The sequence below is a fragment of the Oryzias latipes genome, chromosome 14 (assembly GCF_053564925.1).
Source record: "Oryzias latipes strain Hd-rR chromosome 14, Olatipes_Hd-rR_3.1".
Taxonomy (NCBI): domain Eukaryota; kingdom Metazoa; phylum Chordata; class Actinopteri; order Beloniformes; family Adrianichthyidae; genus Oryzias; species Oryzias latipes.
Window position 1 is genome coordinate 31,191,791 of NC_136250.1, and position 8,359 is coordinate 31,200,149.

Consider the following 8,359-nt stretch of genomic DNA (forward strand, 5'->3'; position numbering starts at 1 on the left):
ATCCCCCCCACGCCACACGGAAACCGGCAGGGAACAACCGCCGCCCGGGCGACCAAGCCCGCCACCCAGGCCAGGGCCAGCAGGACCGCCGCAAGGCCCCCCAGAGCCAGAGAGCAGGGAGGCACAGAGGGAAAGAGAGGGCCGCCCCAGCCCAACCAGGAGAACAGCCCCCCCGCCGCGCCGGGAGAGCCCAACGCAGGGCCCCCACCGGAGAGGGACGCCCACAGCCCCAGATGAGCACCCCACCACCACCCAGGAGTTCCGGGCATCCCCCCGCCCCAACCCCAGGTACGAGCCAGGACCCCCCAAGGGAGACCCGCCCCGCACTCCAGGCAGCCATCCGCCCGGCCCACGGTTGGTCCAGGGAGGAGCAAGGCAGGGGCCCGCCGCCCCCGCCCAGGAGGGGGGAACCCCGGGGAAAAGAGAGGGCCCACAAGGGGTGTTGTAAATATGGCCCGACCAGGCTCGGCCACAGTTGGAAGTTAGGCGGGGCCCAGCGCTCAGGAGCAAGGACCAGAACCCACCCCCCAGGGACACCAACACCCCCGGCTCAGATGTAATGTGAACCCCCCCACCGCGCGGAGAGAGCACCGCCGGGCCCATCACTCGGTTTCTTGTATGAGACTCAGCCTGATAGCGGACCCAGGAAAACCTGAGTCTCCTGAGGTTTAGCCGTCAAGCTTTGGCTTCCTGTAGCCGTCTGGGATCATCATTATCACAAACACAGCTCTGATTATTCTGGGCTTTTCTGCACAAATGCAGGACAAGACAAATCTGGAACATTGTCCAGAACATTAGACTGAAACTCCCTTTCTAAAGAAAAGAGGGATGGCAAAACTAGAAGTTAGTGAAGCGTTTTAGTACAGCCATAAATCAAAGCAGGGACTCTAACGAAGATGCTGTGGAATAAAATAGCTTTATAATTTCCCCTTTTTACAAAGAAATGCTGGGTGCCTCATCGTTTTCTTGGCTCTGAACAAAAAACTGCAATAAGAGAAATAAAAAGCAAACATGTGGTCTGAACTTCATGCAAAATTCTAAACAAACTAGAAAGGACTTTGTCTCACCAGGACAGAACCGTTTCCTGTGCCTCAGAATCGGCTGGTTTACGTTGATTTAGTAAATGGTGGAAGAGTCGTGGTGGTACAAAGATGTGAAAATGGTTTAAAAATGGAGCGGTTACATGTTGAATGGTAGGGTTCAAAGGTTTCTTCTCCATCTCCACTCTTTCCACTTCAAGCTGCAGCCCTAGAGTCCTCTCTAGTAGAGCTGCACCGTATGAGGAAAACTCACGATTTGTGATGTTAGTGATCAATAGTACGAGGACGACATTGCCATTCATGAAAGAACAGCAAACAACCAAATACATCATTTCACTGCAACAGTTTCAGTCATCATAACTTCAGTTACACTCCAAATGACCATCGTCTACATAGCAGGAGACCATCTATCATAAAGGCCTCCATCTGATTGGTCACATGCATAAAGGGATGGATTTCAGTTCTTAACTACCTCACCGTCTTTTGTGCATATTCTACAGCTCGATACGCCGATCAGGATAAATGTGTGGAACTCATGTGACGTTCATCTGGAAAAGTCCAGGACTAAACAGACGATTTACTGACCCCAGAGCCCTCGCCGTTCCTCACTGTCCCTCGCCGTTCCTCACTGTCCCTCGCCGTTCCTCGGCATCCCTCGCCGTTCCTCGGCATCCCTCGCCGTCCTCGCTGTTCCTCACTGTCCCTCGCCGTTCCTCACTGTCCCTCGCCGTTCCTCGGCATCCCTCGCCGTTCCTCGGCATCCCTCGCCGTCCTCGCTGTTCCTCACTGTCCCTCGCCGTTCCTCACTGTCCCTCGCCGTTCCTCGGCATCCCTCGCCGTTCCTCGGCATCCCTCGCCGTCCTCGCTGTTCCTCACTGTCCCTCGCCGTTCTCACTGTCCCTCGCCGTTCTCACTGTCCCTCGCCGTTCTCACTGTCCCTCGCCGTTCTCACTGTCCCTCGCCGTTCCTTGGCATCCCTTCCTGTTCCTCGCCGTTCTTTAGCGTTCTTGCCGTTCCTCCTTCATTTAGGACGAAGCCTTTTGACTTTCTGATCCTGCTGAGGTGGAAAGGAGTGAGTGGGAGTCTGGTTAGAGACTGATGAATGCTCTGCAGCGTTTTTGCTCTTTGGGATGTAAAGAAAGAGACGAGGAATGTTTTCTGACATCTACACTCTGTCTTTAATGAGCAGAAGGCAAATGTTTGCTTCTGTCTCCAGTAAACGGCTGAGGAAGAGGCCTTGAGCCGCTGAACAAACCCCAGTGACGGTAAAACGGAGCCCGGATGTGGACACCAGGAGAACTGTTCAGAGGAGCCATCAACTGCTCTGTGGTTGGGATTCCAACCGTGTGACACCACTGAACTGAGGAATCATGGGAAACTCGTGTCTGCTCCCTTTCATTCTGAATATTTATGTAAACTTGAACATTTCTGTCCCCATTACCCCAAAAGAATCTATTCAGTTCATTGCTGCTCCTGTGGCATCTTTTCAGAGAGAACTCACGAATACAAATGTACTGACTTATTACGCTGTCAGGCAGTGGAGCACAAAGAAAGTAGAACTTCATCCATTTTACAAGGTTTGAAGAAGACTTTGGAAGTTTCTGAAACTATTTTTCTGTTTATAGGATTTAGTTTTTTTATTAAAACCTCACAGATTTAAGGAAAGGTGACACAGATGCCAACATGAATGAAGTCAACTTTCTTTAAAGTATCAGCATGTAAAGTATTTCTATGTTCATAACAAAGGCCTCTTTGCATTTCCAGCCTAGACGTCCTCATGTTTTCACACATTTATCCAACCTGTCCTTTCCATGTTTGATGATGTTTAAGTAAGAATTCAGTGAATCTATCAACACGTTTCATTAAAATGTTTGCACTGAATCCTTGTCTTCACCTGGCGACTTCTGGATTACTGCACTTTGCCAACGTGAGGTTTTAAAGCTGCTGGAGCTGCCCGGAGCGCCGTTAGTAGATGTTTAATCAAGACAGAGGCCGCCTAACAGCTCAATTAGCAGCTTTAATGAAGAGTCTGGCTGGAAGACAGAATCCTGGACTCAGAGAAGAGCTGTCTCTCATGTTTGACCTTTACCAGATGCAGGAAAAGGTCAACCCAGGAAAACCCAGAAGGCTGCAGGTGGGACAGGTTTAGTGCTCTTTCAAATGGGACCTGAATTCACCAGCTGCTCATCTGGATCCCAAACGGCAAACCAAGGTTTGCTTACAGGAACTTTTCCCTCTCCAAACAGCTGAAACAATCACTTCTGCACAGCAGCAAGGATTATGCTAACAGTCACGACCTGCCGTGCAAACCCCAGAAAACCCTGCATTGATGGTGCACGTGGTGGATCTGCGTTTTCTGGATGGTACTGATGGAAAGAGGCGTCACAGAAGGCAGTTCAGACGTCCGGTGACGTTCTGGCTGCTGGTTGTTGTTTCCCTTCAGCTACAACGGTTCCACGTTTAGTGTCACTGAAACGACTGGATTACAACAGGTACCTGTTCTTTGACAGCATGAACCCTTGTGCTATCCTATGAACCCCCCCTCCCTTCCATTGAGGTGTTCTCCCTACCATGACAAAGGTGGATAAAGGTGGAAAGATTTCATGTAATCCATGGACACCAGTGAAGATCACAAATCATTGAAGAAAAAAGGTTCAAAGCACTGTCTAGTGGGTCTAGATGACCCCACTCCCAATGGTAAAGTCCCTTGGATAGCACACGGGTTAAAGGCTTTTGAGGAGTGGTTGGCTCCTCCCCTAATCAACAAGTTTATCCATAATTTCAGGAAAAAATGTAAAATATTAAACCAGAATTCAAAAGAGACTTGAAGTTGACTGAAGTGCAAACGTCTGTCCCATTCACCGAGACGCAGTTCATCTGTTAGGATGAATATGAAACTGTTAGTTCATGATTCAATTCCATTCTCTGTCCAGAGCCCAACATTACAACAATGGTCGTCTCAATGGGCTTCATGACCATAAAGGGATTGGGGAGAAATCGCCACGTCACCTTTGGTTCAGGTGTGGACGGGTTTTTCTTTAAATTGGATCTTTTTGAGTCTTTCTGAGATTTTTTTTACAAAGCTCATGAAATGCTGCTAGAACAAAAAGAAGTTCAGCTCACAAAGAGATCTTCTCTTAAATAATGGATGTGTTGAAGTCCTGATGCTTCATGTCAGACCTTCATCCCTGGAAGTGTTATAGCTCCGCCTCCACCATCACTAAATCATCACAGTGATCATTTATAGATGTTCTGGTCTTTGACAAACATTCAGCTTCACACAAATAGACTCTGCAGACCAATGGGATCATTTGTACGTAGGATTTCCTGTTTATATGTTTAAGATCCAGCTGAGGTTTGTGTCAGCAAAGCTGCTTTTCCGCATCGCCGTTTGAGCAGAAAAACCTCAGACTGCGGCCCGTTTGCTGGGATTCCCGTGGCGATGGCGGCTGCTGAGTGGATTTCTGCAGTCAGAGGAGGCTGGAGCAGCACCTGTGATGCGATTTCATTACAGCGTAATAATCCTTCACAGCTTGTCGCGTCCCACACGCTTGTCATCGCCTCGCACCAACAATGAATCTAATCAACCGACGCTCGCCGCCGGGGGAAGGGGAACGCTTTGATTTCTCCTGCCGCCTTTTTTCCCTTTTCAGCGTTCTGTTGCTTTACGGCTTTCTTCTCCAGCGCCATCCCATCGTGGCGACCAGACAAGTCCTAATCATCTTGATTTGCTGCATTAGTTTCAGTAGTTCTGGATGTCTTCAAATGATGATGCTTTACTTTTTCAGTCTCTGCACGTTGTCTGCTTTACTTTCTGAGACTTTGTGGAAAAGTCTGACTAGAATGCAGTTTGAGGTTCTGGGAAAGCATCCAAACACAGACAGGAGCTAATGTTTCAGTAGTATATATATCAGCAGGATTCCATTTGTTTGGGTTAAAATGTAAGGAATGGCTTTTCAGTAGGTAGTTCTTCTAAGGTGAAAAACCCTCTGAGCTGCCAGATGTTTGAGGTCCCACTCTGATCATATTTGATCTACTTTCAAAGTTTAGATCCAGATTCCAGCTCAGACGAGGAAAACAAAGACCTTCATGGTTCTATTGGTCCATTAGTGGATGCATCCGAATGGGGCGGAGCATGGAGACTTGGGCCCCGCCCATCGCATGTGCTGCGTCACAAACCCGAGCTGAAGCATCAGCATTTGAATTTACAAAAATCCTCAAAGGCAGTTTTATCCCTACATGTTTTTGTATTTCTTCCTCCATCAGGACAAAAACGCCACAAGAACAAAACCAAAAACACCGTTGGGTCTTTTAAACCCTGAACACCAAGCCTCCAGCTGTCTTCCAGATTACATTTCTTTATAAGTGAGACGTGGCAGAGACCTGACGACTTCCCCGTCTCAACAGCAGGGTTTGATCCCGTTAGTCAATCTGAACCAGGCCGAGGCGGGCGGCGGTCTTTTCACAGGGAGAAGCGACCGGGACTTCTGGTATTGTTCCGTTTAGCCGTCATTTGAACCCATGGCCGGCCCTCCCTATACGCGAATTACGCAGCCGCGTAGGGCCCCCGCCACCACCAGGGCCCCGGAGTGGCGAAAAAAATAAAACAAAGAGACCCAAATCTGGCAACCCATTTCATAGAATTTCCTTACCAACGTGTGCAAAAGAAAGTTGCCTGCACTTTTGTGACCCCACCCCCCCACCCCCTTCAACACACCTGAACCAATCTGGCAACCCAAATAATGACGTTACACCACTCAGCAACGATCGGTCAACATCATTGCATCTGATCCTGGCACAGTGTGCATTTACGAGCGCATTTTATTTCAATAAAGTTGGGAAAAAGAAAAAAAACGAGCACATTTTGTCACACTGATCAGAGTGACAACAAGAGAACTTCATGACAAAGATACTTTATCCATCAGGAGCTGAAAAAAGATGAAGAACTTCAACATCAATCACAAGGTAAGTTTGGAGGATGTTGGGGCCGTATTTTTACATTATCCAGCATTAGTGCAGCTGCGCAATTTACGTAAAATACTCAGCGATCCGAGGTGAAGATTACACACAAACGACCCCGTTTGTCGAAATTACCAATGGAAAACTCGAAAATAATTCTGATACAAGTTTCTAAGATGAGGTCGGACATGACCTTCCAAAACAGTGGAGAGCAGAGAAAAGTAGATGATGGCTGATAAATGTTTAACTCACGTTGTCGTATTGTTTCGTTGTTTTGCTAACACATTTAGTGCGTTCTGCATTTTCCGGTTTATGTAATTTAAAAAACTGCCGTTTATTATTGCAGGTCAGGTAGTCTGACTTTTTCAACATTGAATGTGTCTTAAATCTTGCATTGGCATGAAATATGGAGAATCAAAACTGCCAAATACATAGGAAATAAATGTTCTCATTTATAAATGATAAACAAAATAAATGTACTAATTTTAAAATCCTGAACGTACAAAATAATAATAAAGAAGTGTATAAATGCTTATATTTCCATTTATACTCAAATTATTGTTCACATTTATGTTTAATAAATGGGTACATTTATTTCTTATTTGTATTTTGCAGTTTTGGTTCTACATGATGATGATTTTTTGCACAGTTTCATCTCAGCCGACAATTTCTTCTGCTCTCAAAAAGTATTGGAGGTGGTGCAGCGTCCACATCCCAAGATGTTCCTGACTTCACTGAGTATGCCATCTAAGGTAATTTTAATAGCATGTAAAGTAATTTAAAAAACAGTGTCTGCATAACCCCTTATGTTCATAAACAGCAGCTGAGGAGTATGGAGTCCCAAGTTGTTCATAATAAAAATGAATAAATATGACCGCATGCAAATATACAATCAAACAATAAATCTGTCATAAATATATAAAAAGATCATGAATTTGTGAAAAACCTGCACACAGATTTTAAATGAGCCACTAAACTATTAGTAGTTTTCTGCTTTAGATAATTTATTAGTTTTATCATTGATTATTGTATAATAATAATTCTTGTTTTTTAGATGCAGAAGAAACTGCTGTCCCCACATCTACTGTTGAAAGGGAAACATTTGACTGTTTGACTTTTCACTGTTTGCTTTTATTGAAGTTCTGTATCTCATGTTCCAGAGGCTCCAAGAGAGGCGTGTATGGAAGGGGAGCCTACTGGATCCAAAATTCCACCTACCGGTACCTCAAACCCAGTTGGTCCAGCTGAATGACCAACCACACTCTTAGATCCAGTAAGAATGGATTTGGTGCAAAGAGGTCCTTTTCAGACTGAAAAAGACTCTGACTTTCTAAAATCCCCCTCAGTGAGCTGTTGTTTTCTTTATGTTGGATTGTTTTATCGTTATCTGATTTGGTATTAAGTTGCTGTTTTTAATAAGTTGGAGTTTTGCGAATGTCATTTGTTGAGTGCCTAATGTTACATAAAAATATATATCTATATATCTAAGTACATTTGTCATTCATATTTATTTCTTTGCATTTAAAATTTGTTTGGCACCACTAAATGTGCATCCAACATGCAGCCAATATACTGTATTCAATTCTTCGGCAGCAACAATAATTCACAAATGTATTAATAGAGAGATCTCATTTATATTACAACAACAGTTGCGTTTTTTTGGTGCTGCTGATCAGTTAGAGGGCCCACAACTTAAATTTCGCTTAGGGCCCCCAGAAGACCAGGGCCGGCCCTGTTTGAACCACTGCTGTTCAGATCCGGTGGAGAACATCACCTCCAGTATTTTGTACCACATGACCTCTGCTCCATAACGCCTCAATCCGTCTTTAGGTCGAGGCTCAAAACTCCCCTTTAGAGGTCACTCCTCAACATGAGTCATGAAAGGTGCCCACTAAAATGGTTTTTTGGTATCCAACAAATGTGTTATTCTTTCTTTTATGTCTGTCTTCTTCTTCCAAACTAAAGAAACTCTCCACATCTACCTATAGTTTGTGAAGCTTCTGTGGTAGAAGGGAGCTGTAGGTTTTGGTGTGACTCCACGGTTTATGACACGTTTGTAGAAAACTGTGTTACTAAACATTGGAAGTCATTATCTCAAAAATGACTAAATCTGTTTTCCAGTTTGGCTCAATAGAGTTAACGTGTTCAGGTATAACACAACACGGGTTTGAGCTCAAACTTCCTTTACACCTTACAGATGCACTCCACTGAAATGCTGTTTCTGGTGTTTTTGACTTGTTCTGGTGGCGTTTTGGTCGTGATGGAAGACAAATTTATCGAATTTAGGATTAAAACTGTGTTTCTGAGGATTTTTTGTTTTTTAGCAGAAAAACAAAAAACAGGTCCCCCCTCCCCTCCTA

The 8,359-nt window shown here is 45.1% G+C and overlaps 1 long non-coding RNA gene across 1 annotated transcript; it reads left to right on the forward strand.

The window, feature by feature from the left end:
• The first annotated feature begins 5,569 nt into the window (after nucleotides 1–5,569).
• Nucleotides 5,570–7,563, forward strand: LOC111948656 (uncharacterized). The gene is made up of 2 exons (XR_002874616.2): nucleotides 5,570–6,751; nucleotides 7,160–7,563. It is a non-coding gene; the product is annotated as an uncharacterized LOC111948656 (long non-coding RNA).
• Nucleotides 7,564–8,359: the final 796 nt, after the last annotated feature.